Genomic DNA, 18,583 nt, shown 5'->3' with positions numbered 1-18,583 from the left:
ACCGATTTCAGAAATCTTGAGAGGCAAATGGGGCAGTTAGCAGCAAACCAAAATACTAGACCTACAGGCTCACTTCCCAGTGATACAGAGAAGAACCCTCAAATTAATGCAGTTACACTTAGAAACGGGAGGGAACTAGAGGAAGTGCCAAGGAAGATAAAAGAAAAACCTATACCTGGGGGGAGTTGACACCTAAGGCAACACAAGAGTCAAAGGAAGATGATGCAAGTTCAGAGCGAATGGAGGTTACAAGGCCACCACCACCTTTCCCCCAAAGATTGCAGAAAAGGAATGACGATCGCATGTTCAACAAATTTCTCTCCATGTTGAGTCAGGTTCAATTAAATATTCCATTAGTGGATGTACTTCGTGAAATTCCAAAGTACGCTAAGTACATAAAAGACATAGTGGCTCATAAGAGGAAATTGACTGAGTTCGAGACGGTTGCACTTACTGAGGAGTGCACATCAAGGGTCCAAAACAAGCTTCCCCAAAAGCTTAAGGACCCTGGCAGCTTCACCATTCCAGTACAAATCGGTAATATTAACGTGGGACGTGCTCTGTGTGATTTGGGTGCAAGCATAAATCTGATGCCTTTATCCTTGTTTAAGCAATTAGGTCTGGGAGCTCCGAGACCAACCACCGTGATGTTGCAATTAGCTGATAGGTCCATAGCCTACCCCGAAGGAGTGATTGAAGATGTGCTGCTGCAAATTGAAAAATTCATCTTCCCAGCTGACTTCATTATTCTAGACTTCGAGGCTGATGAACAAGTTCCAATCATATTGGGACGACCTCTCTTGGCTACTGGCGATGCAATAATTAAAGTGAGAGAAGGGAAAATGATTATGAGAGTGGACAACGAGGAGGCAGTCTTCAATGTCTACAAAGCAATCCAACTCCCCCGCCACTATGAGGAGCTCTCTATGATATCTGTGGTGGAGGTGGATGAGAAACTTCTTGACACGAGTGTATATCTAGGCGACTGTTTAGAAAAAGCAATCATGATGTTTGATAGCTTGGAGATGGATGATGAGGTTGAGGAGATGATGCATATCCTAGATACATCATGTGGTTACATGCAAGGAATAATCCCGTTTGAGCCCCTGAATAGGCCAAGTGGCCCCCCACCAAAGCCGTCAATTGAAAAAGCTCCAAATTTGGAACTTAAACCCCTACCCCCTCACCTTCAATATGCTTATTTGGGAAGTTCTGACACTTTACCTGTTATTATTTCTTCTCACTTGTCTAAATTACAGGAAGAAAAGCTATTAAGGGTGCTACGTGAGCACAAGCGAGCAATTGGGTGGACAATGTCTGACATTAAAGGCATTAGTCCAGCTTTCTGCATGCACAAAATCCTCATGGAGGACGGACACAAGCCAAGTGTAGAACACCAACGCCGACTAAATCCAATCATGAAAGAAGTGGTAAGAAAAGAAGTGATTAAGTGGCTTGATGCAGGTATTGTATTTCCAATCTCTGATAGTAAATGGGTAAGCCCCGTTCAATGTGTGCCGAAGAAAGGGGGATAACCGTAGTAGTTAATGAAAATAATGACTTAATTCCTACAAGAACTGTAACTGGATGGAGAATTTGCATAGATTACAGAAAACTGAACAATGCCACCCGGAAAGACCACTTTCCCCTTCCTTTTATTGACCAAATGCTTGATAGATTAGCTGGCCAGGAATACTACTGTTTCCTGGACGGTTATTCGGGGTATAATCAGATTGCTATAGCCCCAGAAGACCAAGAGAAAACTACATTTACATGTCCTTATGGCACGTATGCGTTCAAGAGAATGCCCTTCGGTCTTTGTAATGCACCTGCGACTTTTCAAAGGTGTATGATGGCTATTTTCACTGACATGGTTGAAAGATATGTAGAAGTATTCATGGACGATTTTTCTGTGTTTGGATGTTCTTTTGATAGTTGTTTGATGAACCTTGATAAAGTGCTAGCTAGGTGTGAAGAGACGAACTTGGTGCTAAACTGGGAAAAGTGCCATTTCATGGTACGTGAAGGTATAGTTTTGGGGCACAAGGTTTCAAAAGATGGTCTACAGGTGGATAAAGCAAAGGTGGAGACGATCGAAAAATTGCCCCCGCCGACATCCATCAAAGGCATTCGCAGTTTCTTGGGTCATGCAGGTTTTTATCATCGTTTCATTAAAGATTTTTCGAAAATTTCTTCCCCTTTGTGCAGGCTTCTAGAGAAAGACGTTACCTTCAAGTTTGATAATGCATGTCTGAAAGCATTTGAGGAGCTGAAGGGAAGATTGGTGACTGCACCAATTATCATTGGCCCCGATTGGGCACAACCATTTGAGTTGATGTGCGATGCAAGTGACATAGCAATTGGAGCGGTGTTGGGGCAAAGGAGGGATAAAATCTTTCACTCCATTTATTATGCAAGCAAAACTATGAATCCAGCTCAGATGAATTATACAGTGACTGAAAAGGAGTTGCTTGCAGTGGTGTGGGCGTTTGACAAGTTCAGATCCTATCTAGTGGGAACCAAAGTCATCGTCTACACAGATCATTCAGCTATCAGATACCTATTTGAAAAGAAAGACGCCAAGCCGAGGCTGATTCGTTGGGTCCTCCTCTTGCAAGAATTTGACTTAGAGATCCGAGATCGAAAAGGGACAGAAAATCAAGTGGCCGATCATTTGTCCAGATTAGAGAGCCGGAACCATGTAGCTGAAGGAGGGTCAATTAAAGAAACATTTCCGGATGAGCAAATATTAGCAATCACCTCAGGTGAAGCCCCATGGTATGCAGATTATGTGAATTTTATCGCAAGTGGGGTGACGCCACTAGAATGGACAGCTGACAATAGAAGAAGATTCCTACATGATGTAAGGTTCTACGTGTGGGATGAGCCATTCCTATATAGGCAGTGTGCAGATCAGTTGGTGAGAAGGTGTGTTCCTGAGGAAGAGATGAAGGCTATACTACATGACTGCCATGCGTCACCATATGGAGGTCATCACGGCGGGGATAGAACCGCCCAAAAAGTGCTACAATCAGGTTTTTATTGGCCAAAATTGTTTAAGGATGCACATGCCTTCGTTAAAAATTGTGATAGATGCCAAAGAACTGGAACTATCACGAGGAAGCACGAGATGCCCTTGCAAAATATACTGGCGGTAGAACTTTTTGATGTTTGGGGGATTGATTTTATGGGACCATTCCCATATTCTAACGGACACAGATACATCTTGGTGGCGGTCGACTATGTTTCTAAGTGGGTAGAGGCCATAGCTCTTCCTACTAACGACGCAAAGGTTGTGGTAGGCTTTGTAAAGAAGCACATCTTCACACGTTTTGGGACCCCAAGAGTGTTGATAAGCGACGGGGGAACTCACTTTTGTAACAAACTGCTGAATAATATTCTTGCAAAATACGGAGTCAAGCACAAAGTTTCCACTGCCTATCATCCCCAAACGAGTGGTCAAGTAGAAGTTTCCAACAGAGAGGTCAAGCAGATTTTGGAAAAGACAGTAAGTATGAATAGAAAGGACTGGGCCGGGAAGCTGGATGACGCATTATGGGCATATCGCACTGCGTACAAGACCCCAATAGGCACTTCTCCGTACAGGTTGGTTTATGGGAAGGCCTGCCATCTGCCCGTCGAGCTTGAACACAAAGCATATTGGGCGATTAAAAAGCTAAATATGGAGATGGACTTGGCCGGTGAGAAGAGATTGCTACAACTCAACGAGCTTGATGAGTTTCGATTGCATGCGTATGAAAATGCCAAATTGTATAAAGAGAAGACCAAAAGATGGCATGATAAGCATATCCAACATCGTGAGTTTGAACCAGGTCAAGAAATTCTACTGTTTAATTCAAGGCTAAAGCTTTTTCCAGGAAAGCTTAAATCTCGATGGTCGGGTCCGTTTGAAGTGGTTAGTGTGAAACCTCATGGTGCGATAGAATTGTGTGATAAGGGGTCCAATACGACATTCTTGGTAAATGGCCAAAGAGTAAAACACTATTGGGGTGGTGACATTGCACGTCACAAGACCACAATGGATTTAGTGGAGGCATGAAGAACATGTTGCATCGTGCCGCGACGTTAAATCAGGTGCTTCTTGGGAGGCCACCCAAGTTAATTAGTTTATTTAAAAAAAAAAAAAAACTAAAAAGTTCCCCAGATATGAGAAAACGAGGCGGATGCGTCGCGTCCCCCTCAGCAGCAAAAAAAAAAAAAAATTTTTTTGACGGGCCAATTGCTCAAGGCAGTGAAGTCTGCCTATCGCGCCCGTGTCGCGTCCGAAAATTTTTGAAGGAAGACAAGGGGATGCGTCGCGTCAAAGCTCGCACGCACAGGTAAGTAATATATATTTTAACACATCTTAAGATAACCTATTCGAAAAAAATGTTTCTTGCGACGCATCCACTCGTCTCTTTTTGGCGATGCCTACGAACGCAGAACAGAATTCTCTCATCGAAATTGTAACGCATACAAACGCAATAAGCTCAAATGCGACAGGTACGCATCATCCTCTTCGTTCTTCCGTTGGCTTCTCTCCTAATTCGTCTCTCCTCCCTCCTTCAATGGTAGCAACAAGTAGGTTTTGCAATTTCAAAATTTTTAGGGCTGTCGTTCTTGGTAGTTGTAATGGTTGCGAGATGATAAACTATAATTCCCTTCATCTCGTCCAACTTTGGGAGGGTAGTTGCATTGCTCAACTGATAGAATGAACTAGGCACACTTGTTGCATACCACATGTTCGACGAATTGTCCCTGAGGAAAATTTAGGCGTCGGTGAAGTCTGAGTAACCGAGCAACATTGGTGTATGCTTGAGAATAAGTGTGGGGTCGAGTGAGGGGCTATGTGAAATTGAATTTTTGAAGAGAGTTATCACATACTTGCTGAAAGTCATGAGCTACAATTCCATGAAGAGTGAATGGCATGACTTTACGAATAAATTGAAGTCTGCAAGCTGTTGCAATTGCTTTCAAGCTGAACTTCGCTGTTTCATCTGCTAATTGTTGAATTCTTTGCATTGCAGGTACTTAGATTCGTAAAATGACAGCAGTGAGTAAACCATCCAAGCAACAAGACAAAGATGGTAACAAGCAACCGCCCAAAAAGCCTACCGGAAGGGCAGCGGGCGGTCCAAATCCACAGAAAAAAAGGAAGCAGACGGAGAAGGAAATGGAACTGCTGCCTAGGCAGTTAAGTGATGATTCAGAGCAAGAGGAGGAGGAAACATTGGTCAGGAGGACAGTGAAGAAGGGTATTACACCAAGCAAAGGAATAGAGATAAGAGAGCCTGTGACATACCAAAGAAAAGCTTCGAGAATGAGTGCTCCGACTGATAAAGGGAAGGAGAAGATTACTACAGAATCTGAATCCGATTCCGATTCGGACAATGACCACCTACAGGTCAACATGAGTGATGAAGACGAGGGTGAACCCATAGACCGAGTTGATTGGGAGAAATACTTTGTTAATGAGAAGGCATTCCGAGCCTATAAGAAGATACTGGTTTCAAAGAAGTATATTCCGGAAAAGCCGATAAACATCGGACCACTTAAGACAAAGTACTCAGAGTTTCTAAAGTCAATTCGAGAGGTGCAAAAATGGGGACCCATTCTGAAAGGTCACGGCAAAGCCAACCTCACCATTGTTAGAGAGCTCTATGCCAATTGGCGTCACGCAAGGGGAAACATTGTGCGAGTAAGAGGGGTAGATATTAATGTGTCAGCTGAAGCTCTGAATAACTTCTTAAGGGTGCCACACACACTTACAGACAGGTTTGACGCCATATGCAAAACACCAGATTATGCACACATTAAGTCTGTCCTATGCCCTACCAGGAAGGATGCAGAATGGAAGCATGGGAGTATGGAGTACCACTCTATAGCAAAGGAATTCATGAGTGCGTTAGCACGTGTGGCTCTAAATTTCATTTGTAACTGCCTGCTGCCATGCCAACATAAAACTGATGTCCCTCGTTACCGCGCCCTCGTATTATATGCTTTATTAGAAGGGATACCACTCAACTTCGGAGCCATCATGCATGATCAAATGCAGCGAACCAGGATGAATTACAAGTGGAGGCTGTTCTTTGCTAATACCCTAACGGCTTTTTTAACAGAGAGGGGAGTACTATGGGACAAGGAGAATGACGACATTGAGGCTAAAGCTCCAGGACCATATGATGTCACTCATGTTCTAGAGCCGAACAAGGGAAGGTCTTCTAAGCTCACCATCCAACAATTATTTGAGCATATGCAAGCAGATATGCAAGAGAACAGGGCTGAGCTGATAGCGACTCGTGTCGAGTTGAGTGCCACCAGGGATGAGTTGAGACAGACTCGTGCGGATCTAAGCCGAGTTCAGACCGAGCAGGCCACGATGATGAAGGAGATATCATTACTCCTCAGAGCTCTGGTTCAATGTGCAGGTACAGACATCTCCCAGCTGATTGCATCATCCACTGCCGGACCATCCACTCCTGTTCCTCCCATAGTCACCGAGGCTCCACTCAACAGGCCTACTGAGGTCGCTGTAACACCTGATACAGAATCCGCACCAGTTGTTGATGATAGGAATGCTATGGATGCAGATGCTCCTCCACAGACTGCGGATGAGCCCTCCACCTTGACTTGAGGGAGTTCTTCTCACCCTACTTTACCTTGTTTGTGTGCGTTGGGGACAACGCACAGTCCTAAGTGTGGGGTGGGGGTGATTCATGTTTGATGTATGGATGAATGTACTAAAATATTCACTGGATTAATGGCATAAAATAGCAGTAAATTCATCTATATGGAGTAACTATCAGTTTATCTATCAGTTTATCATTATGAAAATATATATATATATATATATATATATATATATATATATATATATATATATATATATATATATATATAGTATCTTTGTAGATAGTAATAATCCCCTGTGGTTTTTCTTTGTGCCTCGGTTCTTTTCCATGGGATGTAGTTTGAACCGGGTAATTTTGTTTTCTTTTTAGAGTAGAGTAGGAATGTAGGGAATAAAAGGAGGAAGAATGATGAACCTAGGTGACCTTGACTTGGTTGATAATGGCATATTTAGGCTTTTACATATGTAATATCTTCCCTTCTCACTCTGAAATTATTGATGATGCCTTGTTAAAACGGATAGCATGTTTTGTGGCGCCTATTTCTCATTTTCTTGACTTGTGTTCACTTTGCGCTTAATGCTTAATATCTCGTTGCTCCGTGAATACTTGCATTGTTTGAGAGTCGGAATGTGACCGTCCTTAGCGAGTCATGTGCCATATGTGGTGAGGTTTTTGTGTAGTCCATGTAGTGTACTTGTGTCTAGAACTTGCCCGGTATGTGAGTTGAAGCGAAATTTTAGGTGATGCTCGGTTTGAAAAATGATTTTAGGCTTTCTTTGATCTTTTTGAGCTTATTGCTTATCACAAATAAAATCTATCCCTAGTTAAACCTTTTGAGCCTGTAGACCTTTTATTTGGTACCCACATTACAAGCCTACACCCTTTTTATTCTTAATTGACATTGTTTTGATCCTTTTACCTCTTAAAGTACTTTAATTGTTAGATGAGCGCTAAAAGAAGTAAGAAGGGACTAAGTGTGGGGTGACTTTTGAGTGGAACCAATGAAAGAAAGAAGGGTGCACTTATTTTGTAAAATAATACGCCACTAGCGAAAAAAAAAAGAAAAAAAAAAGAAAGAAAAATATAGAGGAATAAATTGTTGTCTTATTCTTGCTAGTGGGTATGAATTAAAGTAGTGCTTAAAGAAAGAGAAAATATTGTTGGGGTGATATTATTTGTGAAATTGAAGTGGTGTTGAAGAATTTGCGCTTAAGTTATTTGATGATGTGTTAAAGTGCTTAGGAGGTTGAGTCACTATTCCTAAAATATATCCTACCCGTCCCTTAGCCCACATTACAACCATGAAAAAGTCCTAATTGATTTTAGATCGAGCGAGCTTACATTAGTAGAGATTTACATTAAGGGCAAGCCTATGGTACCAACTACATGCATGTGACTTCTTTTGTGAGAGTGAGCGATTTTCTTTGTGAGCATGAGATTCGAATGTGTGGATTGATTCTACTCTCTCTGCTTTTGTTGTGAGGGCACATGGTTTCACGAGGGATAGGTAACGTTATTAGACTTCTCTATGATGTTGGTTGTTCAAGCCATGAGTGCATTGTGACATTGAGTCGGTTTTTGAGGTTAGGATTGTTGTGAGCATGTTGTCTTTGTTCGAATATGTTTAAAGAAGGGCATAAGAAAAGGGAAGTGTGTTGATGCATAGTCTAGAGCCTAATTGTAGCAAATAACCATGGTCATAGATGTAGTGTGCTTTGAATGATAAGAGCTTAATTTTATTTTGTTTACTATAGTGATGGTTTGTTCGAGGACGAACAAAGGTTTAAGTGTGGGGTAGTGATGTTTGGCATATTTCGATATGTGTTGATGTTACTTTGCCCATGTTTTAACCACTTTTTGATGTTATTTAATCTTTAAAACACCCAACATGGTGTAATTATTGGTTTGATGACTAATTAAGTTATGTGTGACGATTTAAGGTGTTCGGAGTGCAAAATATGAAGAAAAGGTGGTTTAGCCAGAGGAAGAAGGGTTGGATGCGTCGCATCCAACCTAGGAAAACATCATCCTGCATGCAACCTTAGCAGTGAAGTTGGGCCATAGCGTCCGCCATCGCGTGCGAAACTGGGAAGTAGAAGAGAAGGCTGGATGCGTCGCGTCCACCATCGCGTGCAAAGCTGAGAAATAGAGGACAAGGTGGATGCGTCGCATCCACCTTCGCAGGAAAAAAATTGAAATGGAGGACAAGGTGGATGCGTCGCATCCACCTTAGCATCAATCCCTGAAGCCGAATTGGACTAGGAATAGGAGAGCTTTGGCCCACGACTTTTGTACGCAATATATAAGCTAAAAACGCCTCTTTTAGGTTATCTAACATATTGGGAAGGGGGAAAAAGCCACGACAAAGCTGTGGAGGCCGGAATTCATCAAGTTTCATCTTTCTCCCACCAAACTTAGTAATTTTTATGTTTCTTTATATGATTTGTTGTTTGGCTACCATGTCTATGTGGAGCTAAACTTCACGTTCTAGGGTTGTGGTTCTTTCATGACTATTGTTATTCGGATATTGATTTTGACTACTTGATTTATCATATTAGTTTATTTATTCAATCTTGCATTTAATTATTTAATTGCTTGATCACCAATTGAATATTATCTACGAATCTAGAATTGAACTCGAAAGTGGGAATTCTATATTGCATATAGGATTGAGTAGGGCAAGTTCTTGAACTCGGGCATCGGGGAACGGATTCGTGGTTAGGATAGACATATACCTAATTGCCTTGCTTGGTTGATTTACAGGAATTATAAATGCGTTCTTGTTGATTCTCACTCCATAGACATATAGGCGTTAAGTTAGCTGGAATAGGCGAGTAAGAACTCGACAGATTCTTATGAGCAATATTAACCCTGTCAACCAATAAGCTAGATAAATTAGTCGGTCAATTCAATTGAAGAATACAATAGGATTGTTAGATAGACCATAACCCTAGATCGTTTTCATTACATTGATATCATTAAAATCTGCTCTTTCTCTGTTCAAAGTTTATTATTTATATTTTTCTTATTTAATTAGTTGGAATAAAATATTTTTAGATTTAATTCTTGTTTAGATAATTAGGATAGTCTAATTTAGTTAATAGTTAATCATAAGTCCTCGTGGGTTCGACATCCGACTTTTAGTCACTTTATTACTCGACGACCGCGTATACTTGCGTGAGTGTGTTTGGTCGCAACAATTACCAAGGAGATATATACAGCTCAAAACAAAAGAAATTAGAAAGACATAGTCCCAACTTTCCAACATAAGCAACCTGCTTCTCCTACCAATCCAGAGACTACTAATACCTCTAGATATACATCTTTCAAGGAAATTAAGTTGTTCTATTATTTTTGTCAATCTTGTCTTCAAACTTGCTCTGTAAATTACTTTTTGAATAATATGAATATCCATTTTGGTACTACTAAGTTATTACATACAAGCTTTCTCCTGACCACCTTCTGATAAGTCCCTCTCATGGTTTTGTACAAAACGAACAACTTATATTGTTTAAGAATAAACTTTTTCCGACTAGCAAATTGCCCTTTATAGGTCACTGATTAATTTTTAAAATTGTGTATTGATATTTAAGTAACTCAATGTAAATGGGAAGAAAAAAAAGGAAAGAAAAAGCCAGTTTAATAATTACAAATAAATTAAGAACAAGCCACTTGCAACTCTCAAATATGTAATACAGCCATTCAAGTGGGCCTTCATCTCCACCTTAAGCCCACTATCTGGATGTAATCCATTTATACCTAAGCCCATTAATTTTGACCTTACAACAATCATTGACATACAAGACCACTGTTTTATAATGATTTTAGCCTAGAATACCCGTCTCCTCAAAGGCGAAAACAATATCCACTTTTGGGGTCACCATCGCGCATTGCACAAAATTTTGTAAAGTTTACGCGCTCCCGATCTAAAGTACTTCAATCTATTCAATGCAACTTCAAAAATTAAATCTGAAGTTCTTTTATCTTTCAAAAATTCAATACACGATTCAATGTCCAAATCTACTGCAAATAAACTTAAATTTAAAATTTAACTTTCAAATATCATAAAGAACAAATCTAAATAATTAAATTAACAAATAATAACAAATTTAACAAACCCATTTTGCAACTAAGAAGGAGAAGGAGAAAGTCTAAGCACAAAGAAGAAGAAAACAACATTAAAGAAGTAAAGAAAAAGAGAAAAGTGTATGGATCTAAAGTTAATCCAAAATTAGATATCCATTAAACTTTTTTTTAAAAATAAGTACAAATTTAATAGGTGGCACAAAACTGAATGCCAACATAACCAACCAAAACTTAGTGGTGTAATCATACTAATTGGAGTCTTCTGCAGGATAAGTGTGTGTTCGTTCTATCTCCTTCCCTTTCCCTTTCCCTTTCCCTTTCCCTCCACCAAGTAATAGCAATTTTTTTCTTAACAATAATCAAAAGGAACTTCTTAGTCACATATATTAGTAAGGGGGAAAATATAAAATTTCGGCCGACCACATATATCAGTTAGGGGAAAAATATAAAATTTATCGGTCGGTTGAAACTAATTTCATCCGCTAACTAAAAAGTATATAAAATATTTGTATTTATGTACATAATAAATATATACAAAATATATATATATATATATATATATATATATATATATATATATATATATATTATCGACTATTATTTTTTAGAGCGATGGAAAATATACATTTCTTTATTAGTGACACAGTAGCAGGGCCGACTCTAAGGTTATCGCAAGTAAGGCTTGTGCCTTAGGCCCCTGAATTTGGGGGCCTCATTTTTTAGAAATAATAAGTTTATAGGTATTTAAAAAAGAATATTTAGTACTTTCAGTACAAAAGTAGAATTTTTCTATAATAGTTGCCTCAAAATTATAATCAATAAAATCTTACTTAAGATCAACAATATCTCAAGAAAGATAAATAGGTTGATTATATTATCAATTGAAAAATAACTATTAGAGGGAATCTATTATAATTTTTTTTAATAAATTTGCATCTCAAAAAGTTAAAAAAATAAATTATAATATTCTTTTAAAAATTTAGATTTCATATTAACTTTTGACTTTAGGAAACATATGTATTTGAGCCGCTCTGCATAGTAGGAACCTTTTATCTACTTGGCCCACTCCTAACGACTTATCCGAGCAGACAACAGCAGTGTGCTAAGCACAGCGGTAGACAACAGTCACAACTCATAACACAACACGCATTAGAATTGGCTTCTTTCACAAATCACAATGCTATTTGAAAAGGGAAACACAAGTGTTTCATTGTTGTTCTTTCATGGCTTGTCTCCACTCTCCACTTGTGTTAGATATGGGCCATGATAGAATTAAGATTTAAATTTGACGTAATTAATCTTTAAATAATGCTATTGTTCTTGGTTTACATACAACTACATTGATCTTAGTAAAAGTGCTTTAGATGCATGTGGTTCCAAGTTAATGCCAGATAAAAAGGATTTCGGTTATAATTTTCCGTGCGATGGCCCAGGAGGGCGGTACTTGTGATATTTTCGGCATGGGACACATTTTATTTGGCAGTTTTTTGGATGTTAAATACTATTGGATGGGTTACTATGGATAGTATGAACTGCCTAAACAAAAATTCTTGAACAGCAAACAACCAGTTCAGATATCCACGACCAAGAAGTATTAGATTCTCTTTCGGATAGGCCTTGAAAGGAGAAGGAAGGCTGGAATGCCAACAAGCGTCTATTATATTGAATTTACCCTATAGTCCCCATTTTGGGAACGTCCAAGGCCAAAGTCACTGAATGGGTAAGTCGCCAGTCCCTGGACTATGTAATGTACTTTATCTGTTAGGTTACGGGCGGACATTTTACCAGAGGTTTCTAATCTACCCATGTGTGATTCCTGTTGAAGCATATACTCGAGGGTGGGTGCAGGGCGGACGATTTCCTTTAGACATAGTCCCACATCGACAAAATACAAGAGGGGTATTGGGTAAATAAGTTAACAAATATTAAACCCTAGTGACGCGTTTTAAACCCGTGAGGGCCTAGGCCCAGAGCGAACAATATCACTAGTGGGCTGGGCTGTTATAGATGGTATCAAAGTCACTCTTGTATCAGCCTTGCCGATGGTGGGTTAGAGTTCAACTGAGTTTAGGCAAATCCCGGTTGTGAATCCGACGCTGAGTCCCCAGACTGACTTTAGACAGAGTCCCACATTGATAAAACACAAGAAAGATATTGGACATATAAGTTAACAAGCCTTAGACCTTAGTGACATATTTTAAACCCGTGAGGACCTAGGCCCAGAGCGGACAATATCACTAGCGGGCTGGGCTGTTATATTATTATTGAACTTGTTTGCAACAAATTATTTGTGATATAAAAATAAATTGCAACTACAATATAAATATGAAGAAACATAATTTTATTGATAAACGATGCGGGTACAATTCTATTTATTCCCTTGATTCTTCCTCTGGATTGTTCTGCATAATTCGAGGGCCTTAGCGGCATATTTCTCGAACATAAGATGATGCGGACCTCTCTGGATTATTTGATCTCCATGAAAGTTGATCATTGTATGGATATTCTTCTTGAAGTATTTGATTATCAAGAAGAACATCTATTGATCACGACATTATTTTATGCCTTGATCCCTTTTTTGAATATCCTAAGAATTTATGGGATTTTGAGACCCTCTTTGAAGGATATATGTCGCCTTATTTATAGGCATGAATTATAATTTGGGTGGATTAGCCACCAAGTAACTGTCACGCCACGACCTCGAGGAGCGCGACCGGCGCTCAACCGAGATAACCCGACCGAGCAAGCCTGCACAATGTCGTCTACCCGAACTCACTCATGAATAAAGTGAAGATCTAATTTATTAATTAGACAGTGACCAATTCATTATCAGTAGTTTCATCATCTATAAGTTTTAGAATACATACACCTTCATAGTTTGAAGTGAAACGTGTGATGTAGTTACCAAAATTACTAGTTTGACTTTCCCAACACCGACATACCACCCACACAATGTCTATAGAGCCTTTAATAGATACAAAAGAGTACGATGATAGTGCCACCAACAAGGCCCCGGCTATACCTCAAAACATAATACATAAGGACAAAAGATATACGACCCTGAATGAGGTGGGGCTCACCAAGTCAGCTCGGAAGAGAGTGTACCGCTAACAATGATCAAAGCCGCCTACTGTGGAACCACTTGCATCCATTAAAGATGCAGCGCCCCCGGCAAAAGGGACATTAGTACATGTAAAATAGTACTAGTATGAATGACTAAGCACCCTCTCAATAGAATGAATGATAGGACAAGAATGAACAATCATAAAATCAATGGGAGTCTCAAACAATACCCAAAACATCAAGTTAGGAACAAGACAAGTTTTCAAGTGATTTCCATATTTAAGTTGGAAGATCTTTAGTACCGATATGCCACCGTTTATAGTTTCGATTATAATTTCCGATATAGTCACCACCATGTGTATGGCATGGCGTCCGATCACGACCCGATCGGTTAGGCCATCTCATACGAGACATTAACCACAACCACAATCACAATTTTAATTTTAATTTTCAACACAATCACCACCATGTGTGCGGCATGGCGTCCGATCATGACCCGATCGGCTAGGCTGCCTCATCCGAGATATCATCCTTTTCTACCAATCATCCAATTTCATACCTCTTTCACATCTATTTATTTCATTGGCACTAGTGGTCACAATTGTAATATCCTCTTTTTGTGTGGCGTGTTGGCCGTATTTCATATTTTATATTTTGTACTCACGTTTTCACTTTCAACCATCATCATGGATTTTCAACAACAAGGCATTTATATTCAAGACAATAAGCATACATATGAGCAAACAAGAGTCTTAAATGCATTGAGATTTATTACACAATTGACATTAGCTATCATTTGAAATGCAACTTGAAGTCATAGCATTTAACTAAGCAACTAATACCTTGAACACATTACTAAATAGTAGTACAACTTAACAAGAGGATTTGGAATACATATTGAACATAAAAGTCTTTTGACGCAAAGTTTATTCGGAATAATCGATTCATAATGAGTTACTTGGGACTTACAATGACATTGTGGGGTACAATTCTAAGGAAATAGTTTAGCTAACATACCTCACTTGAGCTTCCTTAAACTCTAAAATGTTCCATAAATCTTAGCAACTTCGATCTATTTCAGAAATGTAACAAATTGAACCAAAAATTAGGAGGATGATCATGGTTCCAACTCATTTGAGCATTTTATCAAACATTAGGTGTGCATTAAGGTTTCAAGGTTCTCCTATGGTAGATTCCATCATCCCACAAATCCATTATCTATCATTTTTAGCTCAACAATCTTCCTATACCACTTGATAACACATGCATGCAAAATGAACAACTTTCACACCCAAGAATTTTCTTACTAATTACCTATTTTTAGTTGAATTTTGAAATTAAGAGTTAGGGTGTAGAATCTTACCTCTAGGATGAAGACCTAGTGAGTTTCCCTTGTTAAACTTTCAAGATTTAAGCAAGAATTGAAGAATAAATTCTTGAGGAACCCTCCCCCACTCCAGAGCACCCTCTCACTCTCAAAATACCAGTTTTTTACTCAAGAAATGATCCCATAGCGTCTATATAATGGAATAGGGTCAGGTTATAAAAACTAGAAAAATAAAGCTCCAGAGCCCAATATGCGGTCGCATATGCGACCACATAATGCTTCCGCGGTCCGCAAAAAAGGCAGCGAAATGTCCTTCCGGAACTGGCCAACCCTGCCTGGGTATGCGGCCGTTCTGCGGTCCGCACCGCAGAATCTCCTCCCGAAATTCCTCATGTCGATCCTGCGATGCAATCTGCGGCCCGCAAAGCAATTCTGCGGCCGCATAATGGACCGCACAATGGCCTACAAATTTTGCTCAAGTTCCTGCTTCACTTTGCGGCCATTCTGCAGCCTTCACAGTGATTCCACGACCGCATAGTAGGCCGCAAAAATGTCTTTTTCTGCCAACATTTTTCTTTAACTCCCTAGCGCACTGTTCGACCCAAAACGTTCGTAACCAAATAAATTAGCCTACCTCGCCACCACGGAACCTCGAGTTTTAGGTGAGATTTTATGGGGCCTTACAGTAACCCTAATAGACTCCTAATATTTCAAGAGTTGTTTTGAATTTGGAATTTATCTTGATCTGCTAAAATTTCAATGTCTACAGAACCCATTATATTTCTAAATATTATGAATTTTAAAATTTAATATTTTTCAGAATTTTGAAATCCATCAGTAGTGTGGTTTCCTATTTCCCTTTTCCTTTCGTAATTTTAAAAAAAAAAAATCTTAAGTGGCCTTTAAGTTAAAAGTACATATTTAATGAAAACACAAGAGTTTAACTTATATACACTAATGACAGTATATTATTCTCGTATACGATTAGATAAAGTAATGGCAACTACATATCAAAAGTAAGTTTAATTTGATAATATAATAATTTAGTAAGTAAAACTTTATACGTCAGTGGAGTAACTAGCTTGTTTGAAATTAACTACCTATTATCAAAGCGTTTAGTATTCTTCTACTGTAGGTCAATAGCAATCCTATCATCTTCAAAGGGTATTTATTTTAGTAAAAGATAAATAGAATGTTCTATTAGCCAGTATGATTGGTAATTGAAATGAATTGATTTATAAGATTCTCCTCCGTTCATCAATAAATTAAAAAGAAAAGTCGGGTACATAGGATATTTCGCATTTGCGTAAGGTGCGGGAAAGGGCCGTACCCCAAGGGATATTGTATAGACAGTCTATCCTAATACAAATATTAGTGGTTGTTTCCACGGCTCGAATGCGTGACCTATAAATTATAGGTCACGCAGAGATAATTTTATCATTATTTCAAAGCTTCCCGTTCGTCAATAAATTAAACAAATGAATTAGTTGTTTAAAGAGTAATTAACTCCACCTAAAAAATACGTAAAATAGTAACAGACCACTAAGATTGAAATCATCTATGATTGAAACTCTGCAATTTGGAAAGAGTGGAAGTCTTGGAAATTCTCCATTTCTCAATAATTTGATCTTTGTTTTTTCTTCTTGCGTTTATCTATCAAGCAATGTATGACCATGCATTATATTGCTTCCCTAAATGGTTAAGGATTTTTTTTCCTTGTGTTCTATTTTTCAAGAAATGCTATCATATAGTTGAAGATTTCTCTAAAATTGAGATTGCTTGGTGCGAAGTACTGTCATCACAAAAGGTTTAATGTAATCTTATAAGTGGGTCTGGGAAGAATACGATATACACAGACCTTACTTCAGTGGCGGAGCTAGAAATTTTACAAAGAATGTTCAAATTTTAATACATATTTTTTAAAATAATTTTTCATCTGCATACATAGTATAATTTTTGATCTATATACATAGTATAATTTTCTATATACTCAGTATAATTTTTCGATCCCTTCAATGGCTACGCCCATGCCTTACTGATGTCTTGGGTAAGGTAGAGATATTGTCTGATAGACTCTTGACTGTTATATAACTTTTTGATTAAACAAAAATTGAGCAAATTTGCCCTTTAATATCCGAAATTGAAGCTTTGTCATTCGTTATACTTTTGATATAATTTTACCCTGCTGTTAGGAAAACCCCCCGTTTTGCCCTTGACCTCCAGCATAATTACAACTTGAGGCTAATTGTAAATCATATTCAAAATTATAGAGTTACTTTGAACTTTTTTATTCGATGAATTTTTGGACACGTATAATATATTCATTTCATGTCGTAGTTATATTAATTACAAGGCAATATACGATATTAATGGACCAAATATCTTATTAAAGACAAAATTGAGCAATTTTGAGTAGTAAAGAAACAAATTTGAATCTTTTTTCAAAAATTAAAAAAGAAAAAAGAATCAACTCCACTTGCAGATTATTTCCATTGTCTCAATTTTTGTCATACACTTTTCTTGTCAGTGTATTCTAAAAAAGATATATTTATATATTTAAAAATTAAAAATTACTTAACTTTAAACTTTTCAGTTTATTTTTAATGAGATGATTTAAAATTATACGCATAGCTACGATTTGTAGACCAAGTTTCAAAAGTTTGTTAATCTTTTTTAAAATTTTGTTCACACTCAAAGTGTAGAGGAAATAAGCTTATCTCTAAAGCAAATACATAGAAATTTTATAGGTGCCGTAATCACCGGCAACTTGCTTAGCAAAGATTGTAAAGTGATTAATTCCTTTTCTACTTAATAATTATGTCTTGGCCCTCTTGGGATTAACAAGGAATATTATGTTGAAAATTTAGTATACTATGTTAGGACTATTGTCCATCTCTCTCCCTCCCTGTTATTTCAACTTGCAAATGTTTATTTTATCTTAATATTTCAAGAAAGATAATATAGAGTAAATCAAACCGAAAAAAGAAAATGATGAAAAAGAAAACAAGAATAGATAGTTTTTTTTTTCTTTTAATTTCAAGAGTTCTTAGATGGATGCAACTTCCTCCATTGGTTTTTCAACTAGAGTGAATATTCCATATTAGTATATAGCTTGAAATTCATGTATTGAATTAAGAAGTATAAAGTAAAAATTGACTCTAGTTGAAAGACCAATAGAGGAAGTTGCACCCATGTATTGTATAAAGAAATAGAAAACAAAAATTAAAGTTTAATTGAATTAAAAATTTGATAAAAGTATATATTAGTAGAAAAAACAAAAACCACCAGATCTTTCTTTTCTATTTTTAAAATATTTTATTATTAATGAAAATATTAAAGAACAAATCTTAGCCATTAAAGGTATATATGGATGTACACTTGAAACTAATCTAAGCTAGTACTTGAAAAATGATGGATGGACATGAAATGAAATTAGATAGACTTCTTTGCTTTATCATAATTAATACTTATATAT

The sequence above is a fragment of the Nicotiana tomentosiformis genome, chromosome 9 (genome assembly GCF_000390325.3).
Source record: "Nicotiana tomentosiformis chromosome 9, ASM39032v3, whole genome shotgun sequence".
Classification (NCBI taxonomy): domain Eukaryota; kingdom Viridiplantae; phylum Streptophyta; class Magnoliopsida; order Solanales; family Solanaceae; genus Nicotiana; species Nicotiana tomentosiformis.
This window is presented reverse-complemented; position numbering follows the sequence as displayed.